This window comes from Elephas maximus, chromosome 4 (genome assembly GCF_024166365.1).
Source record: "Elephas maximus indicus isolate mEleMax1 chromosome 4, mEleMax1 primary haplotype, whole genome shotgun sequence".
NCBI lineage: Eukaryota > Metazoa > Chordata > Mammalia > Proboscidea > Elephantidae > Elephas > Elephas maximus.
In genome coordinates this window covers 126,896,946-126,922,875 of record NC_064822.1, presented here as the reverse complement: position 1 = coordinate 126,922,875, position 25,930 = coordinate 126,896,946, and the positions used below count along the sequence as shown (strand labels likewise).

The following is a 25,930-nucleotide window of genomic DNA, read 5'->3' as shown; positions in this document are numbered from 1 at the left end:
GACAATACTGGGCCAGAATTTCTGCATGTAACTATTGGTCTGAGTTGAGTGTCAGGCTGCCTCTAGGGAGAGGGGATTATATTAATTTTGTAGGGCTACCATAACAAAGGAAAAACACATTTTTTTTACCAAAACAAAGGAAACCCTGGTGGCATAGTGATTAAGAATTCGGCTGCTAACCAAAAGGTCAGCTGTTCGAATCCACCAAGCGCTCCTTGGAAACCCTGTGGAGTTCTACTCAGTCCAATAGGGTCGCTATGAGTCAGGATCAACTTACAGCGCTGGTTTCGTGGGTTTTTTACCATAATGAATTACTACAAACTGAGTAACTTAACACAACAGAAGTTTATTCTCTCATGACTCTGGAGGTTAGAAGTCCACAGTCAAGGTTCAGCAGGGCCATGCTCCCTCTAAAGGCTCCAGGGAAGAATCTTTCTTTGCCTCTTTCTAGCTTCTAGTGGCTCCCAGCAATCCTTGGTGTCCCTCAGCTTATAGCTGCATCACTCCAATCCCTGTGTCTGTCTTCACATGGCCTTCTTCCCTTGTGTTCTGTGTGTCCCCTCCTCTTCTCGTAAGGATACCAGTTGTTGGATTTAGGGCCCATCCTAGTCTAGTATGACATCATTTTAGCTTGATTATCTTAACTTGATTATGTCTGCAAAGACTCTATTTCCAAATAAGGTCACGTTCACAGATACCAAGGCTTAGGACTTGAGTACATCTTTTTGGAGAACACAATTTAACCCATCACAGCTATGTTCTCTCCATTTTGCCCAAATTGTGTCCTGCACACTTACATCAGATCTACATCTTGCTTGTATCATATAAGTGTTTGGGTTTGTGATCTCTGCTCTACACTATGACCTTTATCTTTCAACCAGCCTAGCTACAAGATAGTCTGTAGCTCGTGTCGGCTCTCAGAAAGTTCCTATTCTAAGCAGTCAACGTTCTTCTCCATCTAGCCTTATATTTCCCAAAAGAGGTGTGTGAGGGCTCCTGGGAAGAACTTGAAGATTTTTGACAGAGTAGCAGAGCTGGGAGCTGAGATGCTCAACCTAACTCACTAGCATGGCCAACTCTCTCAATTTCTGTCTTCTGTGCTATTGTTGGCTCCTCCATTCTATTCCCTGTTGGGCCTGCTGCCTTATGCTTGTCAAACCCTGATTGTGTCCTTGGACTCGTGAGCCCATACCTATTTTGAAGTTTCATCCCTAGTACATTATTGTTATTTTCTGGGCTTCTGAAGTGATTTGGAGAGTCTCATTTTAGTTTAAGAAGTATTCATTAACATGTTTAAATACATGAGTAACACTAATGTACGAATGTAAAATGTTCTAGAATGCCATTCATCGTGAGCTTCTTCTAGAAGCTTAGTGTTAGGTGTTAAGGCAATGAGTGGTGTTATCAGTATAGGGTTAACATGGATTAATAGTTTAATATTTAAATTTCTGCTTCGGGCCCAAGTGATTATGCTTTGTTTTTGTTGTTATTTTTGTTAGTTGCCGTCAAGTATATTTCAACTCATGGCGATTCTATGTCTGCAGAGTAGAATGGTTCCATAGGGTTTTCAAGTATATTGCCAGGCCTCTGGGTAGATTCAAACCACCAACCTTTTGGTTAGTAGTCAAATTCTTAACCATTTGCATCCCCCCTCCCCCAGGCCTCAAATTATGTGTTAGGTGATATCTATTGTGACAAGAGTCAGAAAGGGTCTTTTATACCTTTTAGACCACTGTTCCTAACTGTAGCATAAGAGGATTAGAGTAAATCATCTCAATGTCCCTTCTAATACTAACATTCTATGCCACTTTAGACTTAGTAACTTCTAAGAAATCTGAGAAGCTACCACCGCTACATTTTTCATCTATGTAACTATATATCCAAAACAAAAAGCTATAAATAAAGAAGTTTAAAATAGCATTTAACTATAGTTTAAACAGCTTTAACATGGTAACATCTCAAACTACTACCTAAAAAGGAAACTTGGCATTTCCCTCATTAAGCACATCAAACCCAGCAGTCCCACGGACAGTTACAAATTTTCCAAAGATTATATCCCGGCATCCCTACAGCAGGCATAAGGCCAACATACTGCATGAAGCCATTATCTGCAAGGATCTTCATGTTGGCATTCTGAAACATTTAGCAAATTTAATGGAAATTTAGTTAAAATTCCCTCATTTTCAGATTGTATGTGAATGCTTCTAAGATTAAACATGCCCCATAAGGGGAAAATCAGCCCTTTAATTTTAGTATATTTTAGAAAGATGAAAAACCGACTGAACTCTGTCAGGGGTGAAATCTATCTTTTCATGATGTTTCTCTGAGGTCATGTGCATGTATTAGTTAAACTGCAATTGCTTTTCCTTTTGAGAGGAATAGCAACACTTCTATTGGTCATAAGGTCACTTCCTGGCCATCTTTCATAGAGTGCTACCAAAGTACCAGTCAAAATTACTTTTCTCTCTTATTGGATACTGATTTTATATTCCTTATTGGAAAATGAGCCCAAACAGTCTTTCACGGAGGAAAAATCACTAAGCTGCCCTGAACATCCTCTAATTTCAACTTTCATCAGTTCCCTGTTATCTCTGCCCTTAAAGGTAACCAGTTGTAGTCAAGTTGATTCTAACTCGTGGCCCCATGTGTGTCAGAGTAGAACTATGCTCCACAGGGTTTTCAGTGCTGCTTTTTCAGAAGCAGATCACCAGGCCTTTCTTCCAAGGTACCTCTGGGTAGACTCAAACTTCCAGTTGTTCAATTAGTAACTGAGCATGTAAAGCATTTGCATCAGTCAGGGACTCTGCCCTCAAGGGTAAAATATATATATATATATATATATATATATATATATATATATATATATTATTATTATTATTAATAATTAATTTATTTATTTACAGGTGTCTTTTTTCAGCTTCTTCACCATACCAGGCTCTTTTCCTCAGGAGCTTTGCAAGTGCTGTTACCTCTGTCTAAGAAATAACCCTCTAATATCTTTACGCATTCCAACACACATTCCTTACCTGTCTATATGTACACACCCTTTAATCTCAGCCTAAGTGTTAATTCCTCAGAGAAACCTTTACCAACATGGTGCGGAAATTCGGTCTCTGTGTTGGCTCATCCATGGAGCACTTACTTTTCCTTCACAGGAATTAACACAATCGTCATCATAATTTGTCAGTGGACTAATCTGCATATCTCTTTCACTAAACTGTAAACTCCATAAGGGCAGAGACAGGGACATTGTGTATACTTTTTAACTGTTGTATGTGCAGTATATACCTGGCACAAAAAAGATACACGCTCACTATTTGTTAAATGAATTCAGGACAGATAGTTTAAAACCATTGCTTTCACTGTGTTTCATCTAAATTGAGAGTAAATATTTACACTTCCCTGAAGAACTCCAAAGGTAGCATTAAAAGATACAATGACAGCTTAAGTGAATAATGTATATTCATATTCTGATAGTCTCATTCATTCTCTTCCCTCCCCTCCTCTCCTCTCCTCTACCTCTCAAGGAAGCATTCCTCCAGACCCTAGAGTAAAAAGCTTCAGAGTGCCTGAGTTTAGGGTGACTCATTGGTCCACCAACAGTGAATTTTTTGCCTGAATGTTCATCAGCTATTTTCAGTGATTCTGGAACACCATGGCTCCAGGATCTAACAGTGAATGTTAGTCTGGAGATCCACACACAGAGGGAATGTCCCTGAGTCCCCCCAAAGAAGGCACACCAGTACACAAGCAGCAAATGGCCTTTCTCCAGTTCATTGACGATTGGGGAGTACTGGGATTAGATTTCAAAGTGGCCTGCATCGCCCAATGTCCAGTGTTCATGATGTTGTTGTGTGTCATCGAGTCAATTCCTACTCATCGCAATGCTATATGACAAAATAGAACTGCCCCATAGGGTTTTCTGGGCTGTAATCTTTACTAGAGCAGATCACCAGGTCTTTTTTCTCCCACAGAGCAGCTGGTGGGTTCAAACTGCCGACCTTTCAGTTAGCAGCTGAGTGCTTAACCATTTGTGCCACCAGGACTCCCTAATTACATGCTTTTTGAAAAGTACCCTGCTGTGTGATATGGTACCTTGGCTGGTAGAAAGCTTGGTACTCTGTAGCCCATTTGAGAATCCACAAACCAAAAAAAAAAAACACATACACGCACAAACCAGTTGTTGTCGAATTGATTTTGACTTATGGTGATCCCATGTGTGTCAGAGTAAAATTGTCCTCCTAAGATTTTCAATGGCTAATTACTTGGAAGGAGGTCACCGAGCTTTTTTCTCAAGGCACCTCTGGGTGGACTCAAACCTCGAACCTTTCAGTTAGCAGTCAAGTGCGTTAACCGTTTGTACCACCCTGGAATCTGCAGGCTCTCTTTGTTGTTGCTAGGTGCTGCTAAGTCGGTTCCGACTCATAGCGAACCTATGTACAACAGAAGGAAACTCTGCCCCTTCCTGCACCATTCTCACCATCATTGCTATGTTTGAGCCCATTCTTGCAGGCACTGTATCAATCCATCCCACTGAAGGTCTTCCACTCTTTCGTTGACCCTCTGCTTTACCAAGCATGATGTCCTTCTCCAGGGCCTGGTCCCTCCTGATAACATGTCCAGAGTACATAAGATAAAGTCTTGCCATCCTCACATCTAAGGAGCATTCTGGCTGTACTTCTTCAAGATAAATTTTCTAGTTCTTCTGGCAGTCCATGATATATTCAATATTTTTTGCCAGCGCCATAATTCAAAGGCATCAATTCTTCAGTCTTCCTTATTCATTGTCTAGCTTTCACATGCATATGAGGTGATTGAAAATACCATGGCTCTGTTCACTTCAGCAACACATATACTGAAATTAGAAATGATACAGAGAATGTTAGCATGGCCACTGCACAAGGATGACACACAACTCATGGAGTGTTCCATATTTTACATATTATAGGGGAAGTCAGCACAACGTGACCAAGGCAAAGTCATAGAAACTTCATAGGCACATCCAAACACCCTGAGGGACTGAGTTACTGGGCCGAAGGCAGGCTGGGGACCATGATCATGGGGGACGTCTAGGTCAACTGGCACAACATAGTTCATAAAGAAAATATTCTACATCCTACTTTGGTGAGTAGTGCGTGGGGTCTTAAAAGCTTTAGAGCAGCCATCTAAGATCCATCTACTGGTCCCATTTTGTCTGGAGCAAAAGAGAATGAAGGGAAAACAAAGCCAAAGGGAAAATGTTAGCACCAAGGACTAATGTACCACAAGTATCACAGCCTCCATCAGCCAGAGCCCAGAACAACTAGATGGTATCCAGCTACCACTACCAACCGCTCTGACCAGGATAACAATAGAGAGTCCTGGACAGAGTGGGAGAAAAATGTAGAACAAAATACAAATTCCAAAAAAAGACCAGACTTACTGGTCTGACAGAGACTGGAGGAACCTCGACGTTATGGCCTCCACATACCTTTTAACTCAGAACTGAAGTCACTCCCGAAGTTCACCCTTTAGCCAAAGATTACACAGGTCTATAAAACAAGCAGTAACACAAGTGAGGAACATGTGTCTTAGTTCAGTCATATAAATGAAACCAGATGGGAAACACCTGCCCAAAAGCAAAGAAAAGGCAGGAAGGGACAGGAAAATGAGACTAATGGAAACGGGGAACCCCAGTTAGAGAAGGGGAGAATGCTGAGACATCACGGGGATTGCAGTCAATGTCACAAGTCAATTTATGTATGAAGTGTTGAATGAGAAACTAGTTTGCTCTGTGAACTTTAACCTAAAGCACAATGAAAAAAAAAAAAAAAGGAGGAAAATACCATGGCTTAGGTCAGGCTTACCTTAGTCCTCAAAGTGATATCTTTGCTCTTCAACACTTCAAAGAAGTCTTTTGCAGCAGGTTTGCCCAATGCAATATGTCATTTGATTTCTTGACTGCAGCTTCCATGGGCATTGATTGTGGATCCAAGTAAAATGAAATCCTTGATAACTTCGATCTTTTCTTTGTTTATCATGATGTTGCTTATCGGTCCAGTTGTGAGGATTTTTGTTTTCTTTATGTTGAGGTGTAATCCATACTAAGTCTTCGTCAGTAAGTGCCTCAAGTCTTCTTCCGTTTCAGCAAGCAAGGTTGTGTCATCTGTATATCACAGGTGGTTAGTGACTCTTCCTCCAATCCTGATGCCACATTCTCATTCACATAGTCCACCTTCTCAGATTATTTGCTCGGCATACAGATTGAATAAGTACAGTAAAAGGATACAACCCCGATGTACACTTTTCCTGATTTTAAACCACACAGTATCCCTTTGTTATGTTTGAATGACTGCCTCTTGATCTATGTACAGGTTCTGCATGAGCACAATTAAGTCTTCTGAAATTCCCATTCTTCTCAAGGTAATACATAATTTGTTATGATCCACACAGTCGAGTGCCTTTGCATAGTCAATAAAACACAAGTAAACATCCTTCTGATATTCTCTGCTTTCAACCAAGATCCATCTGACATCAGCAATGATATCCCTGGTTCCACTTCCTCTTCTAAATCTGGCTTGAATTTCTGGCAGTTTCCTTTTGATGTACTGCTGCAACCATTTTTGAATGATCTTCAGCAAAATTTTACTTCTGTGTGATATTAACAGTATGGTTCACCAATTTCCACATTCTGTTTGATCCCCTTTCTTTGGAATAGGCACAAACATGGATCTCTTCCAGTCATTTGACCAGGTAGCTGTCTTCCAAATTTCTTGGCATAGACGAGTGAGCTCTTCTAACATTGCATCCATTTGTTTAAACATCTCAGTTGGGATTCTGTCAATTCCTGGGAGCCTTGTTTTTTGCCAGTGCCCTCAGTGCAGGTTGGACTTCTTCCTTCAGTATTATTGGTTCTTGATCATATGCTGTCTCCTGAAATGGTTGGATGTTGACCAATTCTTTTTGGTACAATGACTCTGTGTACTCCGTCCATCTTCTTTTGATGCTTTCTGGGTCATTCAATATTTTGCCCAGAGAGTCCTTCAAAATTGCAACTTGAGGCTTGAATTTTTCTTCAGTTCTTACAGCTTGGGAAATGCTGAGCATGTTCTTTCCATTTGGTTTTCTAACACCAAGTCTTTGTACATTTCATTGTAAATGTGTTCTCAAGCTGCTCTTTGAAATCTTCTGTTGAGCTGTTTTACTTCATCATTCCTTGTTTGCTTTAGCTACTCTACATTCAGGAGCAAGTTTCAGAGTCTCCTCTGGCGTCCATTTTTGTTTTTAATTAAAAAAAAAAAAAACTTTAATTACTGCTAATTGGCGATGTAAATCTATTATACATACTAATTCTCCAGTCCTTGTTGTATTCCATGCCTTCCACGTGTAAAAGGAACGTTCTCTTAGACACTCCTGGGTATGATTTCAGATAAGTATCACATTTTTGAACCAAGTATTTGACACCTTACATTTCTTCTCAATGGAGACTTTCATTCTGGTATGTTTAAGTTTGTGACTCTCAAAAGTAAGAAAAAAAATACTAGCCATACACCCTCTCATGTAGAATGTGAGGAGTGGTTATCATTAGTTTACAATGGACACAAGTACTAGTCATATTTCATCTGCACTCATGTTAAAATACCATCTTCCTTTGCTTTGTACACTTTGATTAATCACTACTCGTTGACTCTTTTGAAGTTTTGCTATAGATGGTAGGTATATGAGATGTGTCACACTGTGTGGAGACACACCATGGGAAACTCTTGGAGCTCTTATCTCTCTGAGGTAATTTTCTTTACTTTAAAGCATCTGTTGAATTCCTTAAAAGACAATTGAAATGTGTTTTTTTTTTTTTTTGCTGAGTTGTACATTCATCTTGTGGAATCTGCTTCCCTTAAGTCTTAAAACTATCCAAAAAAATTATAGGATAAAATATAGCCACCTCTCTGCCTGAATTCTCATACTTGGGAATTCTCATGTTGGGGATAGAGGGCTATGATAGGTTTTGGTTTTGTTCATCAAGCTGAAGATATCATTTGGCAAAAATATTAAGTAGTCCTCCTATGAAAAAAATGTTTAATTTTCATAATTTATGTAGTTCAGAAGCTCCACATGTAGATGTTTTTTAAGTACCATGTCCAAGATATGGATTCATTAGTTATAGATTATAAAATGCTATCCATAGCAGTGTAGATAATCTCAAATTGCACATAGGGTAATATTGAAATCATTCACAACACTTAAAGCTAACTAAGTGGAACAATACGTGAAAATCTAACTAATGATACACTAAAAAGCTATCTAGCTACCTCACCCTGCCCTCCCTTCTCTCTCTTCTGTTAAAACTTTACGTTAGTATTAACACCACTGTATCTTACATAGAGGCAAAACACTAACTTAAGGTTCTGGGAGTGTATAAATAATTTAATGCTTTTTTTTTTTTCCTGCTTAAGATCCTTTTTTCTATTTTTTTCTGGGAAAATAAAAACAGTAATTTTTCACATCAACTAGGAAATTAATTAAGCAGCATAGATGGCAACAGTGTGCCACTGGATCAACCCATGAAGAAATAGAGGAGCGAATTTAAACCTCATTGTGCAGCTGTCTTAGGCCAGATTCTCTAGAGAAGCAAAACCAGTAAACACTATAAATATACAGAGAGAGCGAGTTATATCATTTATATCAAGGGAACGGCTTACACAATTGTAGAGGCTGGAACACCCCAAGTCCATGGAGCAGGATACAGGCTCCTCCTGATTCATGTAGCTGCAGGGGCTGGGAACCCAAGAGTGGCAGGTCAGAGAGCAGGGCTCTTGTTCACAGACTGAGAAGACTGACAAATCCCAAGATTGGCAGATAAGTTGCCAGCTCAAGTCCTAAGAACCAGAGGTCAGACAAACAGGAGGCAGCTGCAGGATCTAGACAGGGCAAAAGCCCGAACGTGCACTTATATTCAGATACAGGCCACATGCCCAAGGAAACTCTCTTTCACTGATTGGCTACTCATAGCAGATCCCATCATGGAGGTAATCACATATAAATACTGAGAATTATATAAACCAGCCAAGGTGACACACAATATTAACCATCACAGCAATTAATATCTGCCAAGCACTGTGCTAGGCACTTTACACGTTTTATTAACTCAAATTCTCATAGGAACCCTGTGACAGATACATTATTATCCATATCTTTTATAGACAAAGTAACTAATTATTGAAGAGGCTAAGCTAATTGGCCAAAATCACACATACCATAAGTGTTAAACCTAGAATTAACCCCAATATACCTCACAAATCTGATAAAGTATCTACAACAAATTGAGAGTAATTATAGCATATGTAACATAAACAGCAACTATACATGTGGACCTTGCCAGATGGAATACACAGGAATCAAACCAACTACATCTGTGCAAAAAAGATGATGGAAAAGCTCAATATCATCAGTTAGAACAAGGCCAGGGGCAAACTGCAGAACAGACCATCAACTTGGTCATATGCAAGTTCAAGCTGAAGCTGAAGAAAATTAAAACAAGTCCAAAACCAAATTCGCTGCTGTTGAGTAGATTCCGACTCATAGCAAACCAACAGGACAGAGCAGAACTGTCCCATAGGGTTTCCAAGGCTATAGTTTTTATGGAAGCAGACTACCATATATTTCTACCACAGACTGACTTGTGGCTTCAAACTGCCGACCTTCAGCTTAGCAGCTCAGCAACTGAGCTCTTTAACTACTGCACCCCCAGTGTTCCTTAAAACAAGTCCACAAGAGCCAAAATATGACCTTGAGTATATCCCGCTTGAATTTGGAGACCACCTCAAGAATAGATTTGACACATTGAACACTAATGACCGAAGACCAGACTGGTTGTGGAAAGACATCAAGAACATCATGTATGAGGAAAGCAAGAAGTCATTAAAAAGAAAGAAAGAAAGATCAAAATGAATGTCAGAAGAGACTCTGAAACTCATCCTTGAACAATGAGTAGCTAAAGTGAATGAAAGAAATAATGAAGTAAAAGAGCTGAACAAATGATTTCAAAGGGCAGCTCAAGAACACAAAGCATTACAATGAAATGTGCAAAGACTTGGTGTTAGAAAACCAAATGGAAAGAAAATACTCAGCATTGCTCAAGCTGTAAGAACTGAAGAAAAATTCAAACCTCAAGTTGCAATTTTGAAGGATTCTATGGGCAAAATATTGAATGATGAAGTAAGCATCAACAGAAAATGGAAAGAATACACAGAGTCACTGTACCAAAAAGAATTGGTCAACATTCAACCATTTCAGGAGGTAGGATATGTTATAAGAACCAATGATATTGAAGGAAGAAGTCCAACCTGCACTGAAGGCACTGGCAAAAAACAGGGCTCCCAGGAATTGACAGAATCCCAACTGAGATGCTTCAACAGCGCTGGAGGTGCTTACTCGTCTATGCCAAGAAATTTGGAAGACAACTACCTGGCCAATTGACCGGAAGAGATCCACATTTGTGCCCATTTCAAAAAAAGATGATCCAACCGAGTGTAGAAATTATTGAACAATATCATTAATATCACAAGCAAGTAAAATTTTGCTGAAAATCATTCGAAAGAGGTTACAGCAATACATTGACAGGGAACTGCCAGAAACTCAAGCCTGATTCAGAGGAGGACATGGAATGAGGATATCATTGCTGATGTCAGATGGACCTTGGCTGAAAGCAGAGAATACTAGATGCTTACCTGTGTTTTATTGACTATGCAAAGGCATTCGATTGTGTGGATTATTACAAATTATATATAACCTTTCAAAAAATGGGAATTTCAAAACACTTAATTGTGTTCATGCAGAGCCTTACATAGATCAGAAAGCAGATGTTCAAACAGAACCAGGGGGTACTGTGTGGTTTAAAATCAGGAAAGGCGTGCATCAGGGGTGTATCCTTTCACCATACTTATTCAGTCTGTATGCTGAGCAAATTATCTGAGAAGCTGGGCTATATGAAGAAGAACGTGGCATCACCATTGCAGGAAGACTCCTTAACAACCTGTGATATGCGGATGACACAACCTTGCTTGTGGAAAGCAAAGAGAACTTGAGGTACTTACCGATTGTGGCGTGATAGATCAGTTTTCCCCCACGTGTTTGTCAGTTTGTCGTACTGTGGGGGCTTGTGTGTTGCTGTGATGCTGGAAGCTATGCCACCAGTATTCAAATATCAGCAGGGCCACCCATGAAGGAAAGGTTTCAGCTGAGCTTCCAGACTAAGAAGGACTAGGAAGAAGGACCTGGCAGTCTACTTCTGAAAAGTATTAGCCAGTGAAAACCTTATGAATAGCACCGGAACATTGTGTAATATAGTGTTGGAAGATGAGCCCCCCAGGTTGGAAGGCACTCAGAAGATGACTGGGGAAGAGCTGCCTCCTCAAAGTAGAGTCAACCTTAATGTCGTGGAGGGAGTAAAGCTTTCGGGACCTTCATTTGCTGATGTGGCATGACTCAAAATGAGAAGAAACAGCTGCAAATATCCATTAATAATCGGGATCTGGAATGTACGAAGTATGAATCTAGGAAAATTGGAAATCGTCAAAAATGAAATGGAACGCATAAACATCAACATCCTAGGGATTAGTGAACTGAAATGGAGTAGTATCGGCCACTTTGAATCGGACAATCATATAGTCTACTATGCTGGGAATGACAACTCGAAAAGGAATGGCGTAGCGTCCATTGTCAAAAAGAACATTTCAAGATCTATCCTGAAGTACAAGGTTGTCAGTGATAGGATAATATCCATATGCCTACAAGGAAGACCGGTTACTACGACTATTATTCAAATATACCTACCAACCACTAGTGCCAAAAATGAAGAAATAGATTTTTTATCAGCTGCTGCAGTCTGAAATTGATTGAACATGCAATCAAGATGCATTGATAATTACTGGTGACTGGAATGTGAAAGTTGGAAACAAAGAAGGATGAGTAGTTGGAAAATATGACCTTGGTGATAGAAATGGTGCTGGAGATCAAATGATAGAATTTTGCAAGACCAACAACTTCTTCATTGCAAATACCTTCTTTCACCAACATAAACAGCGACTATACACATGGACCTCGCCAGATGGAACACACAGAAATCAAACTGACTACATCTGTGGAAAGAGACAATGGAAAAGCTCAATATCATCAGTCAGAACAAGGCCAAGGCCCGACTGTGGAACAGACCATCAATTGCTCATATGCAAGTTCAAGCTGAAACTGAAGAAAATCAGAGGAAGCCCACAAGAGCCAAAATATGATCTCGAGTATATCCCATCTGAAGTTAGAGACCATCTGAAGAATAGATTTGACACATTGAACACTAGTGACTGAAGACCAGATGAGTTATGGAATGACATCAAGGACATCATAGATGCAGAAAGGAAGAGGTCATTGAAAAGAGAGTAAAGAAAGAAAAGACCAAGATGGATGTCAGAGGAGACTCTGAAACTTGTTCTAGAACATCGAGCAGCTAAAGCAAAAGGAAGAATTGATGAAGTAAAAGAACTGAACAGAAGCTTTCAAAGGGAGTCTCAAAAAGACTAAGTAAAGTATTATAATGACATGTGGAAAGAGCTGGAGATGGAAAACCAAAAGGGAAGAACACGCTCGGCATTTCTCAAGCTGAAAGAACTGAAGAAAAAATTCAAGCCTCGAGTTGCGATAGTGAAGGATTCCATGGGGAAAATATTAAATGACGCAGGAAGCATCAAAAGAAGATGGAAGGAATACGCAGAGTCATTATACCAAAAAGAATTAGTCGATGTTCAACCATTTCAAGAGGTGGCATATGATCAGGAACCGATGGTACTGAAGGAAGAAGTCCAAGCTGCTCTGAAGTCATTGGCGAAAAACAAGGCTCCAGGAATTGATGGAATATCGATTGAGATGTTTCAACAAACAGATGCAGCGCTGGAGGTGCTCATTGGTCTATGCCAAGAAATATGGAAGGCAGCTTCCTGGCCAACTGACTGGAAGAGATCCATATTTATGCCTATTCCCAAGAAAGGTGATCCAACCAAATGTGGAAATTATAGAACAATATCATTAATATCACACGCAAGCAAAATTTCACTGAAGATCATTCAAAAATGGCTGCAGCAGTATATCGACAGGGAACTGCCAGAAATTCAGGCCAGTTTCAGAAGAGGATGTGGAACCAGGGATATCATTATTGATGTCAGATGAATCCTGGCTGAAAGCAGAGAATACCAGAAGGATGTTTACCTGTGTTTTATTGACTATGCAAAAGCATTCAACTGTGTGGATCATAACAAATTATGGATAACATTGCAAAGAATGTGAATTCCCGAACACTTAATTGTGCTCATGAGGAACCTTTACATAGATGAAGAGGCAGTTGTTCAGACAGAACAAGGGGATACTGATTGGTTTAAAGTCAGGAAAGATGTGTGTCAGGGTTGTATTCTTTCACCATACCTATTTAATCTGTATGCTGAGCAAATAATACGAGACTATATGAAGAAGAATTGGGCCTCAGGATTGAAGGAAGACTGATTAACAACCTGCATTATGCAGATGACACAACCTTGCTTGCTGAAAGTGAAGAGGACTTGAGGCACTTACTAATGAAGATCAAAGACCACAGCCTTCAGTATGGATTGCACCTCAACATAAAGAAAACAAATATCCTCACAACTGGACCAATGAGTAACATCGTGATAAATGGAGAAAAGATTGACGTCGTCAAGGATTTCATTTTACTTGGATCCAAAATGAACAGCCATAGAAGCAGCAGTCAAGAAATCAAAAGATGCATTGCGTTGGGTAAATCTGCTGCGAAGGAACTCTTTAAAGTGTTGAAGAGCAAAGATGTCACCTTGAAGACTCAGATGCGTGTGACCCAAGCCATGGTATTTTCAGTCCCATCATATGCATGTGAAAGCTGGATAATGAATAAGGAAGACCGAAGAAGAATTGATGCCTTTGAATTGTGTTGGTGAAGAATATTGAATATACCATGGACTGCCAGAAGAACAAATAAATCTGTACCAAAATGTACCTTAGAAGCAAGACTAGCGAGACTGCATCTTACATACTTTGGACATGTTCTCAGGAGGGACCAGTCTCTGGAGAAGGACATCATGCTTGGCAGAGTACAGGGCCAGCTGAAAAGAGGAAGACCTTCAAGAAGCTGGATTGACACAGTGTCTGCAACAATGGGCTCAAGCATAACAACGATTGTAAGGATGGCACAGGATGGGGCAGTGTTTCGGTGTGTTGTTCATGGGGTCGCCGTGAGTCGGAACTGACTCGACGGCACCTAACAACAACAACAACATATCAGTTTTGTGTGTGACCTTTCTAGCCATGATCTTATAACTCCCCCTCCAAGTGATTGGACAGGGCTGTGTGATTGGGTAACTGTGGCCCATCAAAGGGATTGGTCAGTTTTGTCATCCTGCTGGGCTTGTAATGATCTGTCCCAGAGGCAGGAGAGAGGAGAGCCCACCACCACCAAGGAAGAACATCCAGGAGCCAGCACACCCTTTGGACCTGGGTTCCCTGTGTTGAGATGCTCCTGGAATCAGCCATGGAGAAAGAGTGAGCTGTAACCCTGAAGATGATGAAAAGTGGTGGCAGCAGAGACACAGCAAGAGAGACCCAGCAGCAGAGACCTGGCAGCAGGAGACAGTGCAGTGGCCTTCCCACCCCATGGAGGGTGAGAAAGCTGAGTGCCTTTGAGCAGAGACTGAGGGCCAGGGAGAGATGTGCCTGCAAGCACAGCTGGGAAGAAGCTGTTCCGATGGAAGAATTGTATCTTGAGTGTTCCTGAACCTGAATTGTAACCTGTTACTTCCCTAAAAACCCCATAATCACAGGTATGGTTTGTGAATTCTGTGTGGCTATTGCAACAAATTATTGAACCCAGCAGAGAAGTAGAGAGTGCTGTGGGAGGAACAGTTGGTGTCAGAATTGGTAATGATGGCAGAGAGAGGAGGCATATCTGACCTCCGCCTTGTAGGAATCAGCCTTGGGCTGTTGATCTTGATTATCTTTCCCCGTTGTGAAGTTAGAGGAGGTCAGACACCGCGCCTCATCGTTTTTACAGTTGATGAAGATCAAAGACTACAGCCTTTGGTACACCTCAACATAAAGAAAACGAAAATCTTCACAAGTGGACCAATAAGCAACATTATGATAAACAAAGAAAAGATTGAAGTTGTCAAGGATTTCATTTTATTGGATCCACAGTCAATGCCCATGAAAGTAGCAGTCAAGAAATCAAACAACATGTAAAAAATAAAATATAGTGCTATCGACATGTAGCATTCAGCAAATCTGCTGCAAAAAAAACCTCTTTAAAGCATTGAAAAGCAAAGATATCACTTTGAGGATTAAGGTGCTCCTGACCCAAGCCATGGTATTTTCAGCCACCTTATACGCATGTGAAAGCTGGACAATGAATAAGGAAGGCAGAAGAAAAATTGATGCCTTTGAATTACGGTGTTGGTGAAGAATATTGAATATACTATGGACTGGCAGAAGAAAGAAAAAGCCTGCCTTGGAAAAAGTATAACCAGAGTGCGCCTTGGAAGGGAGCATGGCAAGACTTCGTTTCCCATACTCTGGACATGTTATCAGGCAGGACCAGTCCCTGGAGAAGGACATTATGGTTAGTAAAGTAGAGGGTCAGTGAAAAAGAGGAAGACCCTCAACAAGATGGATTGACAAAGTGGCTGCAACAATGGACTCAAACATAGCAATGACTGTGAGGATGGCACAGGACGCATCAGTGTTTCGTTCTATTGTACACAGCATCACTATGAGTCGTAACTGACTCAATGGCACTTAACAACAACAACAAAGGATATGAATGAAACAATATGTTTTAAGCACAGATGGAAGTTTTGAAGGCAGCAGAACAAGAAATGGAATATGTCTTTGAATATTCTGAACTTACATTCTGAATTTGAGCAGTGAGAATTAGTTAATGTTCTTCTAAAAATGAAAGTCTTACAGGGAGTATTTAAAAAATAGAAGTGGAACCTCAATATTTAAAACATAATAGTTTTAGGCTTAAGTGCATCATGGAGGAAAAAAAACAATCCCAGAACATTAAATATTTAACATTAAGCACGTAAGAGTTCTAAGTAAAAGGGAAGAAAGTGAGACACTGAATTAATTATCTCCTGGTGTTTAATCATTCAGGCATCTTTATTGATTCAAATTATCGTAAAGCTACTCAGTCTAAGGGAGTGAGGCATAATTTTCCTGGAATTCTGCTACCTATTTTTTACTTCACTCTCTTAATATCTTCAGTAAACCCAGAGACATCTTTGCAGATTCCGGGGCACTACACCTGCCACGCAGGTTTCCATAATGAACCAGAAGTGTCAGGAATCTGGCTTGCCTCTCCAAAGAAAGGAGAGAAATAAGTAACCTAGGAAAAGGAACACAAGTGTCTCCCCAAAACAGGCCTGTGTTCACTTTTTGACATAATAAAGATATTATGAGCAATCCCTTTAGTACCATCATTAAAATCATGGTTCCATATTGAATGCTTGAAAATGGAGCAGTCTGTTAACTCTTCCCTTTTGACAAGGCTCTTGCCTTCCGAATTTTTTAGGCATCTGCAGATAAAACTCCATACATCCTCCAGTTCCCCTCAGAACTAGCTGGATCTCCTTTCTGCTGTGTGTACTGATTTAGAAAAGTTTTCTACTTTTGTCTTTTGAAGTATCTCAGGAGTCTCTCAACTTCTCTTCAATGTATATAGCAGTATATCTTACGGTGGCATTCTCACAGCTTTTAAACTTGGATCCGTTGTTGTAAGGCCAGCCTGAATGGTGATAAATTGAAGAGTATTTAAAATGCTATTTATCACTTTCAAGTACCCTCCCTATCTGAAATGTGGTCAAGAAACAGTTGCCTGTAGAAGACCTATCTAACTTAAGAGAGAAAAATATAACATTCAGATCATGCTTCCAAAGCCATGTAATGGTGCTTGAGATGGTGGTCTCCAATATTGTTAAAACACCACCATCTTTGTATCTCAGCATTATTTACCTGGACCACTATGCAATGCTGAAAACCCTTTAGGATCTTCTTTACCAAGCTCTATTCAAATATCTCTAATAATGGACAGCTTACTGCAACGATGTCTACATCTTAAGGCAGTAGTTCTCAGCCCTAGTTGCACATTGGAATCACAATTGGAGAGTGTTTAAAATACCCAGGCCCATCCCAGAGTGTTGTGAAAAACAGAATGAGAAGATATATGGGAAAGCATGCTGTAAACTATAACTTACCATAAACATGTGAGACATACCATCGTTTACCCTGTTAAATCGCAGCTTCTAAATATTTGCCTACCATTGTAGCCTGTCTAAACCTTTTTAGATTCGCATTCCGACATCCAGTGTATTTGCTATTTCTTCCAGCTACATGTCAAATTTTTTCTAATTAGAAATTTCATTTATTTTATGATCAGTAAATGAATATTTGTTGAAGACCTACTAGAATCCAGACACCGGACTGTGTGCTTATTTTATCTATCCAGTGGCCAAACTGGTCCAACCAGGGGCCCTCTTAGTACCTTTGCTCTGTTTATCAGCCTGCCTTTGTTTCCTCATTTACTGGCATTGATTGTTTTAACACTTAATTGTCAAGTTGTTCTCTTTTTCTATATAGCCATGTCTTTAAATCTGTACATTTTTCCAGTTTTTTTTTTTTTCTATATTTACTTTGTGTAAAAGCCCAATGAGGTCAGTCAGAAATATAGAAGTTTTAATACTTCTAACTATATTTTTGGTAACTTACAAGTAAATTGGCATTTTAGAATGTTGGCTGCAAAAGACCTCTTTAAAGTGTTGAAAAGCAAAGATGTCACCCTGAGGACTAAGGTGTGCCTGACCCAAGCCATGGTGTTTTCAGTCGCTTCATATGCATGCGAAAATTGGACAATGAATAAGGAAAACTGAAGAAAAACTGATGCCTTCGAATTGTGGTATTGACAAAGAGTATTGAATATACCATGGACTGCCAAAAAAAAAAAATCTGTCTTGAAAGAAGTACAACCAGAATGCTCTTGAAAAGCACGAATGGCGAGGCTACGTCTCACGTACTTTGGACCTGTTATCAGGAGAGATCAGTCACTGGAGAAGGACATTATTCTTGGAAGGTAGAGGTCAGTGAAAAAGAGGAAGACCCTCAGTGAGATGGATTGACACAGTGGCTGCAGCAGTGGGCACAAGCACAGCAACAATTGTGAGGATGGTGCAGGACTGGGCAGTGTTTTGTTCTGTTGTGCATAGTGTTGCTATGAGTTGGAGTCAACTCGACAGCGCCTAACAACAACTGTACAAAGTGACCCGTAACTGTTTGTCTTGTTTCAGATAACAATTCCTAGAGAACTGGGATATATATATATATATATATATATATATATATATATATATATATATATATATATATATATATATACACACACATTTTTTTTAACTGTAAACATGAAGTCAAGTCTAGGACAGATGCCAGAGAGGGTTTACCTCTTGCTATTGAGCCCTGGTAGTGCAGTAATTAAGAGCTCAGGCTATTTACTGGGGTAAATGATCATATGTCTCACATGTTTATGGTAACTTAAGTTTACAGCGTGCTTTCTTCATGTAAACATGAACCCAAGTCTAGCACAGATGCCAGAGAGGATTCACCTCTTGCTATTGAGCCCTGGTGGCACAGTAGTTAAGAGCTTGGCTGCTAACCAAATGACCAGCAGTTCAAATTCACCAGCTGCTCCTTGGAAACCGTATGGGGCAGTTCTACACTGTCCTATAGGATCACTATGAGTCAGAATCGACTCAATGGCAACAGGGCTTTTTTTTTTTTTTTCCCCAGCCGTTAATTCTTCCTAACTGACCATTCCTTCTCAGTATAGGGAGGTTAACAATCTTGAGTAGTGAGGATTCTTTTTCAGGCTGGCAGACACTTGCTCCTACTTAAGTGGTTTCTCTGCCTCAGCAGAACCTGATGGAGACACATTCCATTTTCTGTGTGGATCACTTATGCACTTTAGAAAAAGACTTGGCAGTGACTATATTTAGACTGAAGAGCAATCAGACTTTCCAGAGAATGATGATACGGAATATGATGACTGTGCAGTGGGCATGTATATATGCCAAATCTTTTTGACAGGCAGGGCAAAGAATTTTTTACTTTTGGGGCAAATATTTCCTCTTTCCCGCTGGTATTGGTCACTTAAATGCCAGAGTGGCTTGGCTGTTCACATTTTTTAAAGCGATGAGGAATTCAGCTTTGTTTTTTCTGAAAGGTTACTCCTCATAGAATCATGCCCTTTCTTTGTCCTTCATATTAATACTGAAAATGGAGGCTCCCGGAGCAGGTGTGGTGAGGGACATGGTGGGGGCTAAAAAATGTGCCACAAATCACTACGTAAATCTGTCCTGTACAAATTTTGTGACCTGACTTTTCTCATCCTCTGTTTTAAAAGTTTAAAAAAATATTTATTGCTTAGCTACACAGGACAAGATTAGAACCCTAGAAATCTAAGTTGGAAGACCTTTATTAGTATTCTGCAAAGCATGTTTAAATATCCCTAAAAATTGTGTCAGTCTATCAAATTTAATACCAGGTTCTGTCATAAGTCCTAACATGATTATTTCATATATTATTATTCTATTGCCCAGGGCCCAAAACTCCCTCATTTATTTAATAACTGGGCTCTAGTTACCCTTGAATTAAAAGCACAGTGTAACATCATTCTACAAAGGGCCAGGGATAGCCAAGGTATTATTGAAGAACACCAACAAAACTGGAAAACATATACTTCCAGATATCAAAATTTATTAAAATGCCAAAGTAATTAAGACAGTTTAGTACTGACACAAGGACAGACGAGCTGACCAATGAAACAGAACAGAGTCCAGAAATAGAGCTACCTGTATTAGTCATCTTATTTATGACATAGTCTGACATTATAATGCAGTGAGGAAAGAATGGTCTTTTCCAAAAATGGTGCTGGATCAATTACATCTATATAGAAAAAACATATCTTGACCCTATCCCACACCTGTACAGAAATCAGTTCCGGATGAATTACAGATCTAAATGTGAAAATTAATTAATAAATCTTGTAAAAGGAACATGGGAGAGCATCATCATGACTTTGTTATAAGCAAAGATTTATTAAATAAATAGGACATGTAAAGTACTAATCATAGGAGAAAACAGCAAATAATTAAGAACTTTTTATCGTCAAAACACACCATTAAGAGACTGAAATGGTAAGCCACAGAGGGGGGAGAATATATTTGTAAACTATATATCCAACAAAGGACTCATACCAGAATATATATTTTTATAATCCCACAAATCAAGAAGCCAGACAACCTAATAGAAAAATGGGGAAAACACTCGAACAGACACTTTATAAAAGAAGATACCCATATGACCAGTAAACATATGAATAATTGTTCAACTAGTCATCAGGCAAATGCAGATTGAAACCACAATGCAATATCACTATACACCCAACTGAGTGGCTACAGTGGAAAAAACTGACCACAGCGAGCGGTGGCAAATATATGGAGCACCTAGAACTCTCATTCTTGCTGGTGGGAAAGTAAATTTGTACAACTCCTTTGTAAAACTCTTTGATACTATCTACTGAAGCTGAACATTTGCATACTCCATGACCCAACAATTTTACTCCTAGTTATGGCTCCTACAGAAAGCATACATATATTCACCAAAAAGTATATACTAGAATGTTCATAGTAGCACTGTTTGTAATAACCAAAGCCCAAAAAATAAATAATGAAGTGGATAAATGGTAGCATGTCCACTCAGTGGAATACTAGACAGAAATGAGAATGAATGATCTAAAACTAAAAAAAAAAAACTACCCCCAACAAAATGTATGAATCTCACAAGCATTATAGAAGAAAACTGTACATAGAGTACAAACTGCTTGAGTCTCTATACATAAAATATAAGAATAAACAAAAGTAATGTACTCTGTTAGAAGTCAGGATAGTGGTTACCCATGGGATGGGGGAGTGATTTAAAGGGTATGGCGGGGGTGGGGTAGATTCTTTGGTGCTGGTAATGTTCTATTTCTAGAACTGCGTGTGATTACACAGATATTGTTCAGTTTGTAAAAATGTATCAAGCAGTAAACTTTTATGATTTATGCATTTCTCCGTGTATTTGTTATATTCCGCAATAAACAGACACGCTATAACCGAATAAGCTGGTTGCAAAAAAAAAAAAATCAGTCCCATAAAATGGGAAGGGGGTCCCAAGTTATTCCAAAGTTAATACAGTCATCAGGGTAAGCTTGCTGGGGGAATGAGAGTCAATCACCAATCATGCCTTATCCAAACTGTTAGCGCGGGGTGTGTTACCGAGTTTCACTCACCTTGGACTCTTCTTGCAATATAGTATGGTAAATGTTCAGGTTGTCTCTTTAGCTCTCCAGGAAAAATTAGGATTTAAGATGAAGCTCATTTGCACATGGAAGGTGCACGTTTCCTTGTATCTGAGTATTTCCCAAGTGGCACTCCTTAGAAACTCTATGGGGCAGTTCTCTGTCCTACAGGGCCGCTATGAGTCGGAATCGACTTGACAGCAACGGGTTTGGGCTTTTTTGGTTTTTTATATTACAATAGGCAAAAAGAAAACAACAATTTTAAAAAGACTTTTTTAAGTTTTCTCACTAGTGTTTGACTCATCAGAAAAGGTTGAAATTATTAGTAGCATTATTTGAATAGGAAATCATTAATAAAGATACTTTTAAAAAATGGGTAAACTTGAAAACGCCCCCCCCCCCCCCCACTCCAAAGGTACTTTTTATCTAAAGGAATGAATGTACGGTCAGGCAAAGCTGACATTACCGTGTAGTCTCAGCTACCCCCAGGAGGTGCTAATCAAGCCTTGCACTCTGATTGAAATGCAAGGCACGGAAGTGGGAAAACTGATTAACAAAATAAAAAATCCATAGTGTTTTCCACGCAAACAGTCATCAGCTTATCTCATGTAATTATGTAGCCCATAAATCAACACAGCGTGCAAGGGCTTCACTCGTGGTGTAAATATCTTAATGACTGAAATATCTTTAACCATGAATAATTTATATCTGCAGGATCCATTTCTGCACCATGCCTCACTTCGGTAGGATAAACTAATCTTCTGCCAGGGAATGGGCTCCTGATGATTTCCTCCTGATTTCTTCTCTGTTTATTTTTCTTATTTTGACACAGTCCATTTTTTCTCTTGTGCTTTCTCAAATAAGAGTGCAGCATCCATCCACCCTGCCTGTTTTCTTTTTACTTTTCCTATGCATCTTGCTAGACATCTTGGAATAAAGCCAGGGCTGTTGGAATCCTACTTTTCATAAGGCCCTCTGTGAATGGAATTGGGTGGCAGCTAGGGAAATAGACTTAATGCCAGAAGGCAGTATGAGCTTCTTGATGTTGTTGTGGGGAAACATTTATTATGGAAAGCAATTGCCAGAAAAGGCTAATGATCAATTAAATGTTAGCATTTGTAGATCCCCTTCTGTGATGCAGAAAGTAACTGCTACATGGGCAATGCTGGGAAGCAGTACTTGCTCGAATAGTTTTGTTGTTTACCTAGACTCCATTAAAATAAAGGTAGCTGGGAAACATGTAGACCAAGCTCCAGCTTATCTAAGCATCCCAGCGTCACCACACTCAGCCCCCTTAGATCCCTATGGCTCTTAATGGTACCACCATATTCTTGACAATTACCATAGTTGTTTGATAATAATAATTGCCTCTCTATAGACAGCCCTTGTAGACAGGGAGTTTCAGTCACCTTCTGTAGATCTTTTTACACCTTTTTTTTTTCTAAATAATAAAAAGTATACACAGCAAATTAGGTTCCCATTTTACAATTTCTATACAAATTGTTCAGTGACCTTTTGAGAATGTTTGGCATGCTTGAGTAATTTTCCTAGAGACCTGGAAATCATATCCTGCTAAATAACCCATTTTTTAAAATTTATAAGCACTTTGACCATTCTGTATTAAAGTAGGTTTCATTAGGAGAAAAAATGCAAAAATTATGTGTCCTACAGTTAGAAAAAAAAATAGTAACTAGAACTTTAGGAGATTCAGCAGAATATATTTCCATATTGGAATCCTGGAGTTTCACCCCACTGAAACTACCTTCTTGGCATGGGATCCCAAGAGGTTACTGAAGGACAAAGATAATATGTTTTCATCTTTGAATCCCCAGTAACTTCTGATGTGCCTGGCATAGAATAAATGTATTTTTAATTAATGTAGTTTCATGAATGATGGCTTAATTTATAGACTTAGAAAGCCCTCTTCTGTGAGAACGTGAGGTAAGTGGTCTTCTATCTAGCAAGAAGCTAGTTAGGCTTCCCAAGCCTCCTGATAGGATGCTAATTCTTCCACTGATTCCTCTGATGTCCAAAACATCTGGATATGGTTTCAGTCACCTGTATAAAATGCCAGCATACCAGCATCTTATCCATACCAGGGCAGGATAAACTAATCTTCTGTCAGGGGATGTGCTCTGGATTATTTCTTACTGATTTCTCTTCTGTTTATTTTTCTTAATTTGACACACTGTTTGAATTATTTCTTGAATTATTTGGACATTCAGCTTCTCTTGGAAACCTTAGCGAGAGAAAAGATTGATATCTAGGAAAGATCCCAAAGGGACATTCAGTCTGTCTGCTGTAGGATCTGTCTTTAGATCAAGTTGACCACTACAGTAGCTTGTTCCATTCTGGAAGCACCATTGTTAATTTGCTTTTTGATCTTATGCCTCAACCTTGATCAAGGAACAGCCATTGGAAGCCACTTGTACATCTGTTGTAAAAATGCATAGAGTACATTACTGATTGCATCACTTAACACTGTATATAAAACCCCATGGGAGAGAGAATCTTTTAGAGCTCCCTGTTAGAAGAATCTATTTCAATATTAGGGACTAGTGGACTTTCTCCTTTCTAATACCAAGAACTGCATTATTGATAGGGTTTCCATTATCGTCCTGATTGCCAGGAAGTTCAGTCATTGTTTTTATTGAAGTGGAAATCACAAACCAAAACCAAACCCATTGCCATGGACTCGATTCCTACTTATAGAGAACCTATAGGACAGAGTAGAACTGCCCCATAGGGTTTCCAAGGAGCAGGTGGTGGATTTGAGCTGCCGACCTTTTGGTTGGCAGGCAAGCTGTTCACCACAGCACCACCAGGGCTCCAGAAATCACATAACATATAATTATTTTAAAGTATATGATTCAGTAGCATTAGGCACATTCACAATATTGTACAACCATCACCTCTATCCAGCTCCAAAATATCTTCATCACTGAAAAGGAAGTGCCATACCCATTAAGTAGTCACTCCTCATTGCCCTCTGCCCCCAGCCCCTGGCCACCAATAGTCTTCTTTCTGTCTCTAGAGATTTACCTGTAGTTCAGGGTCATTTATTTATTTTTTTAATTTAGTCATAGCATCTCTATTACCCTTGTGGGTAGGATATTTGTATGCTTTTCTTTCTTCCTCCTCATTGTTTCCTTATATTACGTATTTTGTTTAAGCGTGCAGCCCGAAGACTTTTGTGGAAAGAAGATGGAGATAAATGCAAATAAGGATATCCTCTTTTTTGTCTCCAGAGCTCCTCACCACACTTCTCCATGCTGTGCTATGACCTGGATAGCCTGCATCAGTGGGCTCCCTTACTCTTTGGGTTCCAGTTGGGTTTGGCTAATAGGAAACCACAACAGAAAATCAGAGGGAGAGAGGAAAATGGTTTAGGGTATTATTGCACTGCCTTCCTCCTCATGAACTCATTGCAGGCTTGCTGTACCCCTTGATGGAAGTTCCCAGCTCTTGACAGGGAGCCCTCTCCACATAATCCTTCTGAATCCAGGTTCCATTAGTAACTTTATCCTTTGCTTCTTCAAGCACAGGGGTGTAATGGTGCCCTATTGTTTCTGGCCCTGGAGTGCTGCTGCATTACCCCTTATAGTTTCCTTATGCCCTTCCATATCTTTCTATTTCATTCCTTTATTGAGCTCTCCTCATATTATGCTCATTTGAAGGTACCATCTGTTTCTTGGTTGGACCCTGACTTGAACAAGCACACTCTGGTTCTGTTCAGCCCTCAGTCAACATGATTTGCTCAGAGTCCTCAGCAGATTAGCTGGTCTGATGGATTCTCCTAGGGCCAGGCAATGTCCTTTCCTAGGCATCCAGTGGAGTCACATCTCTTCATAGTTTTTAGGCACAGGATCTATGTATCAACCCCTGAGTGACACCAGTCTCTTTTAAGACCTCATAAATCCTGGAGATGGCTTATTTACCTGATGATTGCCCAGTGATATAATGTTCTCTTTCTGGGGAGTGGTTGGGGAGGATCAATTAGTTCAAGTTCCACCTGGAAGGAGGTGAGCTACCTTTCCCTAACCCTTCAGCTATCATATCAACTCAAGTAGTTCTCAGTCTGATATTATGAGGCACTGAATTTGGACAAAAGAAAAAAAATAACCTTCCACATTACCAGCATCATCTATGCATGTGAATATATCCTGTATTCCCAACAACACTGGAAACTATTTCAAGCAAAAGAGAGTGACTTAAATTTCTGCATCATCAGTACCATTAGCATAGTGCCTTGGGTATAATAACAGGTGTTTATTCTTTAATTCATCCTACCAACAAACATCACTGAGCACATACTATGCCTAGGTGCTGTGTAGACAGACACTGGGGATAAAGACATGAGCAGGACACACATAATCCCTGCTGCATGGAGCTTACATTTTTGTCAAAGAGAATTAAACAGCTAATTAAACAATCAATTATTGCGTTACATTTACCGTTAAGTGTTGTGAAGGAAAAGCCCATGTCCTTTAAAAGCATATCACAGGCAGGTTGGTCTGG

At 39.6% G+C, this 25,930-nt stretch overlaps 1 protein-coding gene and 1 non-coding gene across 11 annotated transcripts in view; both read left to right on the top strand.

Moving 5' to 3' along the window:
• The window catches only part of GRIP1 (glutamate receptor interacting protein 1), a 791,276-nt gene that overhangs the window by 638,508 nt on the left and 126,838 nt on the right, over positions 1–25,930 (top strand). The window lies entirely within an intron of this gene.
• On the top strand, positions 4,832–4,938 carry LOC126076652 (U6 spliceosomal RNA). The gene has a single exon (XR_007517577.1). It is a non-coding gene; the product is annotated as a U6 spliceosomal RNA (small nuclear RNA).